Genomic DNA, 18,212 nt, shown 5'->3' on the forward strand with positions numbered 1-18,212 from the left:
AGGAATATACTTTAGAATATCACTAGGAAGATGGTCATAAGATCCACTTGAAAATCCCTAAAGGCAGCTAGGAAAACTTTGCAGCTTGGAAAGCCCAAGCTGCAAAGAAGTGACCTGGTCCAGGGCTTTGACTTGGTGCCAGAGGAAGATGTGAGCTCTGTTGTTGATTTTCATTCTGACTCCAAGTCTCAGGATGTTGCCTGTTCCTTTAATTAAGGGGAGCTTCAGCCTTTAGGCCTAGATATGGAGATGGATATGTGAGGGACAGGAATTCCCTAAGATGCAGGTTCTTGGCATGCTTCTAGCTAGCATGACCAGCTGCCTGTTGTTAGCTATAGCTGTGTTACACCCAGGAAGAGGTGTAGTGATGACTGACATTTGGGGAATGTTTTCATATTCTGTGAGGATGGGGAAATACAAAGAGGAGTTGTTAGAGATACTTGCTTTTGTCACTTGAAATCTAGCAACTAAACATTTTTGGGAGTCATAAAGGTTATTAGTGTTTCAGATCCGCTCCTGGAGATAGTACCTATCAATTCTATATCCTTAACTGAATTTTAAAGGGTAAGATATCTAGTGAATTATTTTCTGCCTTTTTAAAGCTTCCAGGGCCCTTTCCCTCCCTTCCTCTCCTTGTCCAGCTGAGATAGGACCAGAGGAGTAAGCAAGTGGCTCTCCTCAGGAGCATCGTGTCTCACCTGGGAACAAGGCAAGCAAGATATTGTTTTATGATCCCTTTCAGTTTCATTTCCTGCCTTTGCAGCTCCTTTTCATTTCAAGACAAAAGAAATACCTTCATGCTCTTTCCTAATCTCTACTTGCCTTAAGGAAGCAAGCACAGATTCATCGTGTCTGTTGTTGCTTATCAGCAGTAATTTATGATATGGTGATGTAAACAAGCAAAGGATATAACTGGATAAGAGATGCAGTACAGGACATAATTGCTGTATGCAGGAAAGTTAAAAGGAGAAGATAGGTAACTGAAGTCTGTCCAGTTTTCCTTCTTTCTTGAACCACTTTTTGAGGTAACTTCACATCAGTTCTTCTGTTGTGATACCCTCCTCTCCCTCCGTTCCTTGCCTAATGCCAAATATCCCATCTAAATTGGCCTTGTTAAAGACATCCTGCTTTGGAGCCATAGAAAATTCACCATGTTTTTAATCTGGACTAATTTTGGTAGCTTAGTTTTGCAGTCAGAGAACAAAGAATTATGTCTGCATGCACATGAACATGTGTGGGGAAAAAAAATCCTCACAAACAAAAGTTGGGGTTGTTAATGACTTTACCTCCTCAGTCACTGGGTGTGAATCCCTATATAAGTGACATCCAAGAGTAGCAGTCTCCCTGCAGATGGAGAAAAGAAAGTTCTGGGTGAATTCTAGCACTGTCAGTGAGGCTTCACCTCTGGCAGCAGCCTTCGTTGTTGTTCCTTCTGTTTCTTTGCCCATTTCTGGTTAAGACTCAGATCTCTGTCTGCCAGCTGAAGCTCTCCATTGCAGGGGTGGTTATGTCATGGTCTTGTTCGTCCTACCAAGCAAAGGTCTCCTCTCCACAGTTTCTGTAGGGAAGGTTCTGGAGGAGGGAGTGAGACATATGTCGGACCTCTGAGTGTCCACTGAATGCTGGGTTAACTTCACCTGACGTGGCAGCTAAAGCTATTAAGATTCAGCACACGCTTTTATAGCTTGCTGGGTTTTGTCACCACCTTGACTAGCTGTTGTTTGGAGACTGACGTGTTCACCTATATTGCCACTTTTACTGTGTACAATTCACAATCAGCCGGTGGGTAAAAAAAATTTTGAAGGAGAGAGCCTTTTATTAGGCAGTGTTAAACTCAGCTGTACACCGTATGTTTTGACTACATTTGTGAATATTTTTTAAATGGTTTGGGTAGCAAATGTCTTTTATGGCACCTTTCTATTTTTCCATGAGCTGAAGTATTTGTAAGTGTTAAAACTGCTACTTTAACACCTATTTATCAAATGCAATTTAATTACTCATAAGTGAATTGTTACGCTCTTTAGAGTGTTTTATTCACCTGTGCTGCATCTGGCAGACTTATTTGAGTATTTGTCCTCTCTGCTGAGAGCATGAAAATCTCAAGGACTCTTGATACTGTTTAATCAATGTGATTTCTCCCTGTCTCAAGGCAGTGCACTCTGTTAGACAGGTGTCCCCATGCTTTTGCTACAAGAAACAGCCTACGTGCTGAAACCAGTCACCAACTTCTGAACACTATGGTACAAACCCAAGGTGAAGCAGTCTTTCCCTGTGCTGTGACCTCTGCACAGAGCTGACAGACACGTGAGAAGCCAGCCTTGCCTGCCAGCTTCTAGGTGAGCTGGTGTATACCATTTACCTGCAACGTGAGCAGGTAAGTAAATCCTGAATTCATGGGATTGTGTTCTGCAGAAGCTCTGTGTCTGTTGAGAGAGGCCATAGGAACAGGATTGTCTCGGAAATTACTCATTTTTAAATAACTGTTTATGGGGAGAAGAAAGAGGGGACTGGATAGGGGTTCCTCAGTATCTGAAGTTATCTGTTTTGCATGGCAGTACTTCTCTGAGTATCGTCTGTTTGTGCCACATGGAATGACCCTTCTGTGTCTTTCATTCTTTATTGTGGACAGATAGGAGGCTGTGTTCTGCTGCAGGTTGTATTGTGTATCAGGTGTTCCCCTTCCCTATTGCTCTCCAGTTGTTCAAAAACCTGTTCCTATTGGGACAGGTGCTTTAAGCTACTGCTGGTTACATTATTCCTTATTGTATGTGTTTTAACAAATCAAAAGAAGATTAAAGTCCGTTTGAAGTACGTGAGGAGCATGTCTCGGTACCAAGAGGTGGCATCAGGTACAGTAGATAAAGTGTTCTGGCTTTTGCCCAGGACTTGTTTTATCTCCAGAAAGCTAAAACAAAGTTGCTTTGGCAACAATTTAACTTCTACCCTGCTAACAATCACACTATTACCTGCTACCTGGAGCTTACTAAACGGAGAACATTTACCCTAGTGCTAGAGGGTTTCTCCTTGGTCGGTTTTAAATGTGTCTGTTAAAATGTGGCGTGAATTGCCGCAGCTGATTGTCAGAAAATCGCCATTATCATTACACATGGCTCCTCTGAGATGCTGACCTGAACCTTGTCTTCTGGGGCCCGGGATACTGTCTGTAGGTGTACCCTCTCACATGCCTCCTAGCAGCCTAGCATGCTCAGTAATTGCTTTTCGATTACTTTAGGGTTTTGAATTGGTGCAGTGTACAGCTCAGTATTGTGTGCTGAAGATGGTAGATTTCAGTGAAACACACAGCTTTTGAGAGGAAACACCCCTCTATGGAGGGCTCATCTTTGGTGTAAGACTCATGTGCAAGAGACTGCTTGGGGTGGGAGGCGGATATCCAAACGGCAATACATCAACATTGTGAGATTCCCAAGGCGGAGCACGGGTGTTACTGTGGTGCCCTGCCCGGATTAATTAGTGTCTCTGAAGCGGTAATTAGCATGGTGCTTTGTGCCACCCAGACACAGCCTTGGTTATTTCCTTTAGTAATTATGAGAACTTATGTCAGTGAAATGTACCAAGGCTGAATAGTGGTTTTGACCACTTAAAGGCTTTCCTGTCCCAAAATGTAGAACATGTTCACCAGGAAATAGTGCCTTCACCACTGAAAATGTTACATTCAAATTTATTTTTTAAAAAATGTCTCCTTTATACCAAGAATGTAACTACCCCTCCAGTGCTACACAGGACGTCTCTAGCTGACTTAGCAGTGCTTGTTGGACACAACATCTGAGGCATATCTCAATAAGCAATCTAGGCATGTCCTTGCAGTTGAGGGGGCTGGTGTTTTCTCAGGCCATCATAAATTCCTCTTTAGGTAAGTGAATCAGGCTGCTGTCTGCTGGAGGGAAGTGTGTGTGTTGGAGGAGCGTGTGGGCAGAGGTGTTCAACAGTGCTAGAATGGAAAAGGAGAGGAGATGGAATACATGTGTTACCCATCTGGTGACTTGTCAGGCTCGCAAAGTACACTGTGAGACGTGGACCTTTTGTTAAAAATTGGCACCATGTCTTTGGGACTTTAGGGAATAACTGTTGCATAGCAAGTTTAGCTTAAATCTAACATGTTATGAAGGTTGAAACTTTATGTAAAAATTACAATTTCATCAGTAAGTGGAGTCCTGTTGTATATTCAATATCTCCGCTTAACTGTTTGACCATGTTTGTTTTCATTTTTGCTTTTCTTTCCTGGTGCTTAATACTCAGTTATGCTAATCACTTAGTAAATTTTCTGGCTGGAAATAAAATGAGATTGCCATTTGGGAGGCAGTTTAGAAGAACAATTACTTTTTTATGTAAGATATATACATCTATTTTGTACAGATTAAAATTTTGCCTAGTGTTACATATATTATTTTAAATACCCATTGTAACAGAATGTTTTCTGGTGTTTGGTGTTTTTATTAATACCTGTTAGGTGTGGTTTGTTCTTTCCTTAAGGGAAAAAATGTACCCATTTTTTTGGTGTACTGTTTTTCATTTTGGTCATGCTTGGATGTGTAGGAGTCAGATGATTGTGTACACATGCATGCTGTGATTTGTTTGGGGTTAAAAGTGAAACAGAAGCATTCTTTCCATCTGGTGTGGAAAACAGGTACGTGGTAAGTCTTAGCTCCCAAAGGATTTCTGACTTTCATTCAGCCCTCTTTGACAAAAAGGAGAAATTCACCCAACATTGTTACTAGTTCATCTTGGGGCTCAAGCCGTGTCCTGGTTCTAGCCTTTGGAGATGAACAGTTACTGTGTTTTTCGGCTGATTTGGAACAGGTGTGGGCATAAGCTCTCTTCAGCTAAATTAAACAGAGTATCTGGTAAGGAGTTTATGCTAGCTGTGGGACAATGAGCAGAATATGACATCTGTTGGAAAAAAATAACTCATGAGAAACACCTGAATGGTCTTGGCTCCATGGTATAGGGACATATGGCAGTAAGGGTTTGAAAGTTAAGTTTCTGTGTCCTTGAACAGTGGCTCAGGGTGTATGACTGTGTATAACTGTAACTTTCCAGACTGAACATCTGGAACGTGCTGTACTGCTTTATAGAGAAGTGTAGTGGAGGAGGTTATAGAGAAGAGCAATGACTGTGGTACTTCCTATAATCTGTCGATATAGAGCTCCAAGGATATGATTTGTTTCCTATAATCTCAAGTTTCCATATGCAATTGCAGTCCTCATTATTATGTAAATGGAGATGTTTGTAATCAGCTTAGAATATACCCCCATTATAAGAAAGGCATTTTTAAGGTATCATGAATAGGTAACTTGCTGTATAAAACATTCATATGTGGTATTCACATTCTCTGAACAGAGAGACACAATTCTCTCTTCCAGGACTTTTCATGGGGAAGGCAGTAAGAAGCTTAAAGAAGAAGAGAAAATAATTCTTATCTCTATTCACTGCTCCTGTTGTTTGGCACATGTGGAATGTGTTATGGAGATTGTTTACCAAAAGTGATTCGGTTGTTGGACACCAGTGAAGGTTGTTTTGTTTCCTTGGCCAATTGGGTCAAAGCTGTGTCCTGAATGTCTCCAGACAGTCAAGGGTTTTTCTTTAGTATCTTTTTTAGTATGGTATTCTTTAGTATAGTATCTTTTTAGTATGTAATTTAATATAGTATTAGTGTAATAACATAGTATTACATATACTATATGTGTATATATATATATATATATATATATATATATATATATATATACACTTAATAATGCATTTGTTCAGCCTTCTGAAATCATTGGAGTCAATGCACATTATTCCCCAGCTGGGGGATTTTTTGTTTTTACTATATTCATATTTTACACAAATAACTAAAATTAAAAGCAAAGGTATTGAGAAAGAGTTAGAAAGAGGAGGGGGGAAGAAATTGCTTGGGACTTTTGGATTTCTGTTTTTTAACAAATGAAGGTGTCTGACTTATTTCCCCCCCCCTCCACTCCTCCCAGAGACATGGACCCTTGTAGTTTCCCTTCAAATGCTACTTTTAATTTAAGTTTATGAAGATAATTAACCCTTACAAGGCTTTTTAAAGGATTTGTAAACAGTGTAGGATTAGAACAATGTATTTGTCTGTATAGGCACATTGGCTTATGGCATGCTTTCAAGGCTAGATTTTTTTATTAATTTATAATAAAAACTCTAATTTTTACCAGATGGGATTTGCTTGCACTTTATTAAGCCCCCATCCTTATAGTTTTACAAACTGGGACAGAGGTCACTTTTTATGTTTGTACCAATGCTTTAGGGAAGTACTTAACAACTTGGACGATAAGAAGTGTCTCTTACCCGAAAATAACCTTTAAAGCTCTCTTGAGTAACCGTGCTATAGAGAGATAAGTTTTTCTGCTGGCCCATCACTCCATAGCTGTCAGATGTCCAAGTGGTGTCGTTGTACAGCTGTTACACATCAGCACCACTTCAGGGTGCAGCTGTTGGACTGTACTTGTGAGTGGCCCTGAGGCAGGATATCTCAGTGCAAGGAGCGCTGTCGTGTGTTTGTGTGTGTGTTTGTGTTTGTGGATGTGCCTCTATTTGGGAAGTTTGCTCATTTGGGGGATTATACACACCAAATGGGTTGGAGCTGAAAAACAAGTATCTAAACTTAAGTGGGGAATATCTCTGCTGAATTGGTGTGGAGGAAGAGAGCTGCCTTATGTGCTGTAGTGGTGCAGGCATTAACTCTGCTGCAGCTTCACTCAGTATGGGTTGAGTGCTTGCAAGGTGAGAATTCCGTGAAAAACCTGTCTGGAGGAATGAACCAAGTCCATCTGTAAAGTCCATCTCCTTTTCCTGTAGTTTATGTAGTACCTCCATGTGTCTTCCACATACATCAAGATCCTCTCTTATAATGTGCTAATACTTAGCTCACATGGGCTTGGGATGCATTTCCCAGTTCAAACAATCCATGTTACTAACATTTACTGCTGTGTTTCTGTTACTGGTGTGGCTGGTGTATCCTGACATGCCTGGAGCTTTGTTTCTGTGCATTCGCATGGATTGTTGTTTGAACGGAGATTAAATTGGGAAGGCAGGGCAGCTATTGCAAGATGCATGCTTTCTCACCATGGTGCCGTAGCCAAAATGGGCTTGAGCATTTCATCTTGGAAACAAAAAATACCTTAGCCTTTCATTTTTGTGGTAATTTCTTCATTGTTCAGCAGCATGGCTCTACTAGGCATCAGCAGTTTTAAGTACAAGATATATTGCACAACATATGGACTAATTGGTGCTTTTAATTTCTCTTCTTGTAGGTGACTCTCAGGTTCCTGAATGTGCTGTCAAATGCTGGCACATTGAATTAGCTGAATCTGCTGCATTATTTCTGATGTTTTAAAAGGCCTAAAGGAGACACTGGCGCTTCTATTACAGTCTTTTAAGGTAAGATGTTATTTCTTTTGCCAGAGCAGAGGGAAGAAGCCAGATTCCACAAGCTGTCCTAGTCCCACCTCTTGTTCTCTAATCAACCTATTGTGGTTTAGTCCAATTCAGCCACTTGCTCACTCTGATGGGGGAGAGTATCAGAAGAGTAAAAGTGAAAACCTTGTGCATCGAAACAAAGACAGTTTTATATGGAAAGCAAAATCCATGCACAGAAGCAAAGCAAAACAAGGAATTAAGTCACCTCTTCCCATGAGCAGGCAGGAAAGCCTTCACACATAAAGGTGATTTGGGAAGACAAACGCCTTCACTAAAAATGTTCCTTCTTTCCTCTTCATATGCTGAGCATGATGCCATATGGTCTGGAATATCACTTTGGGGTCTGGAATATCAGTTGGGGTCATCTATCCTGGCTGTGTTCCCTCCCAGTTCCTTGTGCACCCCCAGCCTCCTTGCTGGTGGCGTGGTATGAGGAGCAAACTAGTCTTTGTCACTATGGATGAACTCAACAATAACTAAAATGTCCATATGTTATCAATCCTGTTACCAGCACAAATCTAAAGCATAGCTTTTTATCAGCTATTGAGGAAAATGAATTCCACCCTAGGCAAAGTCAGCACAGAACTACATGAATCTAAAGTCTTGTATTGGACCCAGCTATCAGTATTTGTTGGTTATAAGCAAATTCATTGACTTCAGTAAGACAAAATCCATGCAATTTCAAAAAACATCCATGAAGAAACAATTTATTTTCTTTTCCTAAATCACTAATTCTATACAAGAGCTATGCAAGCACTCTTAAGTGCTTGTATATCTTTCCATTCACATGCCTTAGTTTTTCTATCTATGTATAAAAATTATTTAGTAGAAGTGGTCTTCAGTCCCTATAGAATGCCATGCTGAGATCAATTCACCACCAGGAAAAATAAGGCTATGAAGCTGAACATGACTGTAGCTAGAAAAGTGACCATTCTGCTTTGACTAGGGCTCCTGCTGTGATCTTTCATTCATTGCCCATGTTTCCTGTGCATCTTCTGGGGTCGTGGCTGCATTGGCAACTGTGCTGTAGTGCTGCTGCATTTTCTCAGCAGCGCAGCAGACGAGCCACAGACCAGACTGACAGGGTCAGTCAGTACCAGCGTGATGCTGTGCCCAGTGAGCAGTGTGGCCTCCTACTGCTGCAGAGTTGTCATGGTGACCAGTGACTGGCTGTAAGTACCCCAGCAGGACAGGGCTATATAGATTTTTTTTTCCCTCTCCTTTCTGTGCAGAGATCAGGTTAAGAGCAACACCAAAGGGATGGCCCAAATGAAATCTCTAAGAAAGGAAACCCAGATAAGTGAAGGCTGTGTAAAGGCTCTTTGCTGCTGACTCCTGAATTGCCTCAGGTTTGACAGCTGCTGTTTGAAGTGGCAGTTGAATCCTGGTTTCATTTACACTTAGAGTGCCACTGCCTGCCCACATTATTGCATGCACTGCATTGTGCTGCAGAGTTGGATGAGAGGTAAGACACAGCTAAAACTGAACTTCTCTTTTGAGAAGGAAGGATTTAGTCTCTTGACAGTTGTGATTACCTGGGATGGCGAATTGCTTTTCTTCTGCTGCTTTTGCAGCTTTAATCAGAGCATAAACAAGCAGTGGGGAGGGCTTGTTTGGCTTTTGAGTGTGGAGAGCTTGCTTTGCTTTTGACTGTGGAGTAAAGGTGGTGCTTATAGATGTGGACTTGAATTGCTGACAGCTTATGGGGCAGGTAAAGGGCTCCTGAGTCAAGTGATTCCAAAGACATGAGGACACCAGCTGGTTTTCCTCAAATTTTGAAACTGAGTAAGTGTGGAAAAGCAGATCTCCTGCTGTTTTTCATTACTCCACGAATTTGCCATTTAGATGTGGAGGTGTGCATGTAGCTGGGAACACCCAGACTCCACTGACTCTCTCTGGCTCTGTTGTGTAAAAGCACTTCAGAAAGGGGGCAGAGGGTTCTGCAGTGGACAAGCTGCCATGATTGGGAAGCTGGTGTGCACTTCCTCTGCAGGTCACATACCAGCACATTTTGCATTGGCCCTGGGCTCTTGCTCCTAGGGCAGCGTCCCTGCTTGGAGGATGCTGTTCTTCACTTGGGTGTACGTGGGCTGTTGCTCTTCTGGAGATTATTCTTTTACCAGGAAAAGCATTAGTACATGGATTTTATCTTTTCTGGTGGCAAAAAAATGTTTTGATACAGCAGGAGAAATGCTTAGAACAGGCAAAATGAGGAAACTTGCTGTTGCTGTGACTAGGCTGGTTGTAGTTCCTGTTTGGCTGTGTGCTGCAGCCATGTCCTGGCTGTAGGAGTGGGCACTCTTGGCCAAGCATGGGTTTCTAAGAGAAGGAAATGTGTGCATACATGCCCAGAGGGGCTCAGGTTGACCCCCAGCCCTGCCAGTGCCCTACAGCAGGTGCCAGTAATGTAGAGCACTCACAGCCTGCATGTCTGGTGGGGCGTGGTGGCTGGCCCTGAGAGGTACAGGGTGGGAACTGAGGGGAGGGTGCTGTCCAGAAACACATGCAGAGAGAGAGGAGGAGACTGCAGATTGCAGAAAGGCTGGAAAATCCAGGGCAGACTTGTATGGGCTCTCAGGGAGCTGACACTAGGGATGATTGCTGACTGCCTGGGAAAGCACAGGAGCACCAGGTACAGTCACTGAGAAGTGGACTCTGAGCTCAGTGACTTCTCACAAGCCTGTGGATATGGAGAGGAGCAGGATGAAGAGATTTCCTTTTCAGTGCTCTCAGTTGAGGTCTCCCCCAAGTTACATACACACATACATTTATATGTATCTTTCCTTGGTGAGCTGTCCTGTTGCATCAATAGCTCTGGGCACTTGCAGAGGGCAGGGGAGCGCAGGCATTACTGGCAGTAGCCATCAGCATAGAGATATGCTACCAATTAAATGTCAGTACACAAGGTAGGGTTAGTAATTTAGCAAGTCTTGGGAAAAGTGGGCTTAATTTCTCTCTGCAAAGCAGAGTATTTGAAAACTGGGTGTGGTATGATGGCATGTAACACCACATTTCATGGTGCTCAAGGCATTTTGCATTTGTGCAGACACTGGTACCTTGAAATACTAATGTGAACACCTCAGTGCTTTTTGCAGGTGTGTTATAAAGCCAGCATCTCACTGGTGTGATACACTCCATGGAGAGGGCCCAAGAGCATTTTGTCTGTTTCTGAACTTCACTGAATGTGATCCCTGTGCAAATGATTATAGCACTGCACTTCTAATTGGATCACAGACTTTGGCAATGTGAGATGAGCAACAGACTTATTAAAATTAATTTCCATTTATAAAACCGTGGTTGCTTCATTGGGATTGCCTTGGGTTTCTCAAAGCTGTGTCCTGTAGCCTTAATTTAGCTTTGATTTTACTAAAAAGAAAGGATTTACTTGCAATATCATCAGACTTAAAAGAGCATTTTTACTTTTCACAGCAGAAACTCAGCCTATTTAAGAGGGAAAAAATTCGAAACAGCAACCAACCTTATGAACAAAGTCTTGCACTTCTGACAGATGAAAATACAGACTGGTTGAAATACAAATGCTCAACAATCACCTTGCTTAGCTGATCTTTAAGCTGTAGCTTTTTTACACTTCTGGGTATCTTCTGTTCATGTTGTCTTGTTCTTTTCCGAGTTTTCTGTGCTAGTTGGACCAGTTAAATTGGAGTTTTGCACAATGATTAGTTGGCTTCAGAGGTCCCTGATATACTTTTACATGCAAGGGATATCCGATTTTTGAGAAAATATGTGTATTGTAAGTGCAGTTAAGCTTTGCTCAAATCGAAATACCACTGAAAAGAGTTAATTTTCTTATCTCAACACCTGCCAATTAAATGCACTCACTTATTTTATTTGTCCAGGTATTTCCACTTGACTAACGTGAAACAGTTGTAGCTTAAGCTCTGGTTCTGTCATCCTTCCTCCCCTTATTTGTGCTTAAATATGCCATAAGGCCCTCAAGCTGCCCAGCCGTGCTGTGTTACAGCTTCCACCTTCCCACATTGTACAGAAGGATTTTTCTGAGTCATCTTGTCATGCCACAGAGAGACCTGGAGGGTCCCACTGGGAGTGGTGCTCTGGGTATGAAAAGGTTGTCACAAGGTCACCTGGTGCTTGCCAGTTTCTAGAGGGAAGCCAGCTGTGCAGCCTGACTGTAAAAGGAACAGCAGTGGAAGTCTGCAGTGTGACCCAAACCCACCTCCTGGTGGTGCTGCCATCCATCCTGTGGCTGGTTGTGCCTGGCTCCATGTCTGAAACCAGGCTGAGGAGGGCCAGGTGGAGCCCCCACCTGCACAGTGGTCACTGCTAGAGCAGAGTCCAGGTGAGACTGCTGGATGTGCAGATTCTGTGTCTGCATCCTACGCTGCTCGTGGCCAGCACGTGTGCTCCAAGTTCCTTGAAGCTTTCTTGGATCTCAGGCATTCAGGTGCTGGGACCACTGTGGTTGGAAGTGATGCTACTGACCAAGAGCAGCCAGCTTGTGCCATACTATATTTTTGTGAATTTGGTCTTTGGCAGGGACCCCGCTCCTCAATTTTACAGGCACAATAAATGCTGCTGAGCTATTTCAGTATAGTAGCTAGTTCTTTATATTGATGAGAGGCTTGTGTGCTTTTCTGATTTATGAGACTTGTGAAGGATTAAAAAAGTAAGTCTATTAATCTTTGGAACAACCTAAACATAAAAAAAATCCCACCAAAACATCTTTGGGTTTCAGTTCTTTTGCTGTCGGAGCCTGACACCAATTCAGCAACTCTCAGGATTTTCTGAGAATGACAATCAGTTGCTAGTATCGAAAGTCAGTTCTCTTGTTTCATGTTTTAATCTTAATGAGTTCAGGGTTTTGAGCTGTTACCTATATATTTTTTACTTGCCATTTTGCTGTTTCTCTACATGCAAGGAGGCACAAGAGTAACTCGTCTTTCTTTCTGCTAAAGGTTCTTCTACTTTTTCAAAGGAGATGCTTTGTCCACTAGGAACTGTGTCTCAGCATGCTAATAAAACTCACTTTATGCCTTTAAAATGTTTATTCAAAGTGGCCTGGCTGGCTCACAGTAGCTGTGTGGGTGGACTGTCCTTGAATTTTGTCAACTTAATTTAGTACTGCACAATACCCAGTGATGGAAAACAGCTATAAATTGTCTGTGCACAGCCATGCATTATTGATAAAGGGTAGAATAAGCTCTACAATTTCTTTATTTGATGTTGTTAGTCCAACAACTGGCTGATTTGTTAAGACTTTCCCCCCTCCTATTGGCAGTAAAATATCTCTTAATTTTGAACTCTGAGTTTTCTGAATTTTGATTAGTTTGGTGTTGAAAACTTGCTTTGTCTCCAGTGTTACTAAATGTAATGGAAATACTTTCACAGAATAGAAAGAAACTTAGGTTCAGGGGGAGCTAAGTAAACAGTAAGTTTGACACCATGCTGAAGACCGGACTCTCCTAATTATCTCAAATATTTAGAAATAGAAGATGGATCATAAAGTGTCACAGTACATTTAGAAGAAAAAACGCTTTAATATACTTCATTTGGCACATGCTTAGAGAAAATGCTTTACAGTGAGCTCAGTGTGCTTTGTAATTTCAGTGTTCCTTCAAAGTTTATGAAAAAATCTCAAGCCTTAAATCTGTCACGCCTTTTCTCCTGTTGACACTTATGATGAGTAGAGACTCTACTGAATATAATTTGCATATAAAACTGTGCTGTAAACTAAACAGTTCTTTCCCTGTAGTTGAATGAAGGTACAATGAAATGCTGAAAACTGGAAATTAATAAATATGTAAGTAAAAAAAACAAACTTGCAAGCGAAACTATGAGGCGCTCAGTCTTCCCAACAGATGTCCAGCATTGAAACTTCCTTTTTAAGCTATAATTTTTGGAAGAGTAGCTTCCCAGAGGTTGTTATTGTAATACAGCCAAGGGAATGTACAACTTGTGCCAAGGAAATATTGTATTAGAGTGATGGAATTTTATTTCCCCCTTTTATGTTTGTAGATAGATATCCTTTGGTAGAAGCATTCCAGACCTCTACAGATTTTTGCTTTCTCTTTTTTTTTGTCTTTGTAAAAGTGTCAGGATAGGGAATCCACAAGTTATACTGATGTTTATAATGGTTGCTTTTATTTCATGGGGAATTTGTATGTATTAGTTTAACTTTCCATATATTTGCAGTGTTTTAAGGTTAGAAGTTATTAAGTAATGCAGTAATTAAGCTGTTGTGTCGTTGCAGTCAGAAGGCAGGAAAAACCATTGGTAAAAGGACTAACATGACTGACAGAGGCTTGCTAGAGATTTACATTGAGAATGACTCATTCTTCAAAACATTTTCATTTTCTGATGGAAATTGTGGAGTAAATCAAATACAGTGGCTATGAGTGATTAAAATGCAAAACTTTTGAGTTCTTACTGACTTTGTAAATCTGACTCCTTTACTGTTAATATAAAATCATTTATCTTAAAGCGGTCTTGGGGCTGTGAATATTTAAATGAAAGCTTCAGCTCTTGAAGAAGGTTATTTTGATATTCAACATCATTAATTATGTGGTTTGCATAGAAAACTGTCATGGAAGAGGCATGGGAGATTTTTTCCTTAGGTCATCTGGTAGATCTGTGGTCATCCATTTGATAAATCAAAGTAGCAAATTTTGCTATAGTTTAAATACTTACACAATTCAGATGTTACACAGTCATCTAAAAATTCTGTGCTGGTTGAAGAGGATACCTTTGGTTTGATCCTACAGAAAATACAAACAGTGGACATTGACTTGCCTGTGATTTTGGTTTTGGAGCAACTGTGCAGCTGTATTTTTTTAGAGAAGAGCAGGCTTCAGCCATGTTACTACAATTCTCTTTAGACAGTTTGGGAGTATGACTGTGTATGTAATTTCTTCTGGAAACAAGTATACTTTGGTAGTGAAATACAGTTTTGAAAATCCTTTGTTCCTGCTGTTTGTTTAAAAGAGCATCCTTCACTGGCATTGTTAGATGCCACTGTAATGAAAAACTGTAAGATAAGGAAATACTCCAGAGTACAGTGGGATTGGAATCTCCTCCATATCTGCACACTCTCTTCAGGTAGTGGATGGTGTTGTTCAGAATTCTTCATTTACCCCCCTGGAACTCAATCAGTAGTCTGACTAACACAAAAGAGCTTTAATGCAATTTGACATTTATTTTCTTCATACTAACAAAATATGCCTTGGCCCAGCCAGCTTGAGTGACTTTTGGAAAGTTACCTAGATTAGAAATGCACTGTGCAAGTGACCTGAATGTTGCTTGCTACCATCCAAAATCCTTGACCCTTGGGAGGGCCATTGTGGAGGAAGGTGGGATGGATGAGAAATCAGCCTCACATGGCTGATCTCTGCAGACCATGCTCAAAATACAGGGACAGCTACAGATGTTGCAGGAATGGCGTGATGCAAAAGGACCTGAAACCAGTTGATTTAAGAATATGTAAATAAAATGTAAAAAGGTCAGTTTTTCTAAGGTAAACTAGAGACTTTTCCTAGCAGTCAGTAGAAATGAAAAATGGTAGGGGAAGAATGAGGCCAGTGACTTGTGAAGAGAAATTATCTGAAAACTGTCTCTTACTTTTAATGTTGTATTTCCCATTCTTTTTCAAATGCATCAAAAGAGGATGTTATTTTTTCTTTTTCTTTCCAGTATAGGAATTAACAGGGGTGAGGTGGAATCCTTCTCCCTAAAATATTTTCTTTTTAAAAGCATAGGGTAGGAGAGTAAAACATGTGTTGCTGCATCTGTCCCCACCCAGGAGTAATGCCAAATGCTTTGTCTCTTAACAAGTTGCAGTATGCCCTACTATAGGGGAAAGAACTGCTTTCCTCTCTCCTTGTACAAAAAAAATGTATTAAGCTTGTTTTGGTGGGATAAACTTCAGAGGCCTCTTCAGAGGTTTGATTGGTAGTACAAAACCTGTGTTTGTTCCCTTACCTGTTGTGCTTCCCTTACCTCAGCCAGCCAGGCTGCAGTACACACCTGGTCTGTGAATCACAGAACAGTCATCGTTGTGGACAAAAATCTCTTTTCTGCTTTTTGTTTTGTTGTCCTTATTGTCCTCCACTAATTTGAAAGAGATGGGGAGTACGCGGAGTTACCCTGATTCTGTGAAATTACTGTGTCAACAGTGCAGTTATCTGCTCTGAGAGGCTCTGCACTGGCAGAAACTGATTCTTACTGAATTTTCCATGAACTTTCAGCTGTAAAAGTAATTAATTCTCTGCAAAATATACTTTAAGCAAAGCTATGTCCTTGCCTAATGTCTGTAACCCCAATAACTAATAATGTTTTGTCCTTCTAGAAGACTCTATTAGTGATCTTTCCGCAGTGAACTTGATGAGACCTTCTTTGCAAAATGCAGAGCACTTTTTAACCCTTCTTCTCCCCACAACCATTTTGGCTGGTAATGTTCATGCAGTTTCCATGCAATGTGGTGGTCAAGGTATGTAAGTTCTCTATTATGTGTATGGAACTCAGAGCTGTAGATTGCTCTTGTGTTTTCCTCCTGTTCCCTTTTCCCTCCTCCCTTTTGTGCTCCTCTTAATGAGGTTCTAGGGGATGGCAGCACAGATTTTCCCAGTATACATCAAAGCAAACATACCTAAGCTGGAAGCAGTAAAAGCAAAACATTGTTAGATATGGCAGAAGAATTGCTAGGAAGGGAGAAACTGAGTTATGTTGTTTGGGAAAATGATTGCACCTCTGGCTAATTACAAAATAATTGAATGAGCGGTTATGTGTTGCCTCACTGCAAGCTTCAGATCACTGAAACATGATCTGTTTTTTTTAGTGCTGAAATTTGCTATGAAATAGAAAATTGAGTAAATAAAATTTGGATTGGCTGTTCTTCAAGGTTCCTCACCCTTCCTCCTTCTGGTTTAACCTGGGATATTCTTGTGCACCTGGAAAACTGAGCCATAAAAATGCAGTTTTTGTTGTTTTATTTATTTTGTGCTAGAAAAATTGCATTCCTGTAAACTTTCTGCAGGCTGCCTATAGCAAAGGCAGTGCTGGCATGTGAGTTTTCAAGACACAGAATAGGCTGAAGAACTCAATTTTAAAGTACACCATGAATGACTGGACTTAACGTGTCTTCTACCCAAGGAATCTTCCCCCTAAAAGTTTTGAGATACATACCACTTTAATGAGCCTGTGGTTTACTTTGGAGTGAAATCACAAGTGATTTCAGGTTTTATGCCAGCTTTTTCTGGTTTTTTTTGCCTTGGCCTTGAATGTTTTGGCATCTTTTGTTGCCTTTCTTCCACAGCAGCCTCAGTAGAGGTGCAACAGCAACTATAATTATCTTTCTTGGTAAAGAAGGGTGCAAAGTAAAGATGCACATTGTTGCTTCCTGAGGATTAAAATGCTAACAATGTCATCAACATGCAAGACACTGGCACTTAGGAGTTATTTTAGCTGAATGTATTTGGCAGTCCTTGGAGTGTAAAAGGAAAGTTTGTCCTTGAGTTTTTTAAAAGACCAATAGTTACAATGTTGAAATATTCATTAAAAGATTTCAAGTTAATTCCCTGATAAGTAAGCATGTAATGTTGCATTGTTGATTTTTCTGAACCAATTTTTAAACTTCAGGATAACTTAAAAAGGGTTGGTGAAAAATACGTTTTCCATTCCATTGCTGGAATGCGTCCATGATTCCCAAAGGGTAAAAGAGTTCCTGTGCCAAATTCAACAGAGTAGCAAGAGATCTTATTTTAAGTCTGTCCTCAGTGATGGATGGATTATGGCTTGTTCTGGCCAAATTAGAAACTGTAGGAAAGAGGAAAGTATTTTTTGCCAGGTTCCCCCTCACTTGTGAGAAATGCTACTACCCTAAACTTGTCTGTCATATCACTTCAGATTAATAGCTCCCTTAAGTTTGCTTCAAATTCTAGCTCCCTCTGCTTTAAAAATAATGATAAAAAAAGGCATTTCAGAAAGATTCACTATGTTTTAGAGAGATGGAGAATCAGGGTGACTGCCTTTCAAAGTCAGTAACTGATGGCATTTCAATTCAGGGAGGAGTTTAGCTTGGTTAATGTAACTTCACAGCAGAAGTATGCATCTCATTATTTTATGTGTCTGTATTTATTTAACTTTTGGCTGTGCATTTTACCTGTAACATTCCTTTTAGTTGTGACTGAGAGCAGACTAAGCAGATAATCACAGGTTTAAATGCACAACAGTGTGCCTTCGTTGACGATGCTTAGCTGGGCTTCTCTTTTAATTGAAAATGCATAAAAGCAAAAATCAGTAATGCAATCAAAATTGAAATCTCCTTTTGCACAACACAAAATAATTTTTCTTTATGTTAAAAAGAAGGGTGGCTACTAGGGCATTATGTCCTTTGCCAGGTATCTGAAACGATTTATGATATATCAGCGGTCAATGAGTAAACTGTTTGAACTGTATTGGAAATAGGTTTTCTTGTAGACACCTAGTGTCCTGGGTTACAGGATGTGGCCAGGGGTGTTTATTCTATTGCCATCTCTTAGAGGTGGGGCAGTTATCTTCTGTTAATTGGGCCACCTGTTAAAACCAGGTGGGGCAGTTTATCTCTTCTTTATCCCCTTGGGGAGATATCTTCTGTTAATGGGCCCTTGAGTGCCACAGCATGACTGATAAAATTACATCACTCCATTGGGAGATGCTCCACCCAGGGGGAGGAGCCAAGTATTCCTATCTGGATATAATCTGAGACTTGGAACACCAGAGCAGCCTTTTCCCACTGGATT

At 40.8% G+C, this 18,212-nt stretch overlaps 1 protein-coding gene across 1 annotated transcript in view; it reads left to right on the forward strand.

The window, feature by feature from the left end:
- KANK1 (KN motif and ankyrin repeat domains 1) overlaps window positions 1–18,212 on the forward strand; it is a 129,251-nt gene that overhangs the window by 25,623 nt on the left and 85,416 nt on the right. Inside the window, exon 2 of the mRNA XM_084225585.1 lies at window positions 7,296–7,422. The gene's annotated coding sequence lies outside the window, so the exon portion shown is untranslated. The remainder of the gene's footprint in view (window positions 1–7,295; window positions 7,423–18,212) is intronic.

The sequence above is a fragment of the Fringilla coelebs genome (assembly GCF_963513975.1).
Source record: "Fringilla coelebs genome assembly, chromosome: Z".
Taxonomy (NCBI): Eukaryota; Metazoa; Chordata; class Aves; order Passeriformes; family Fringillidae; genus Fringilla; species Fringilla coelebs.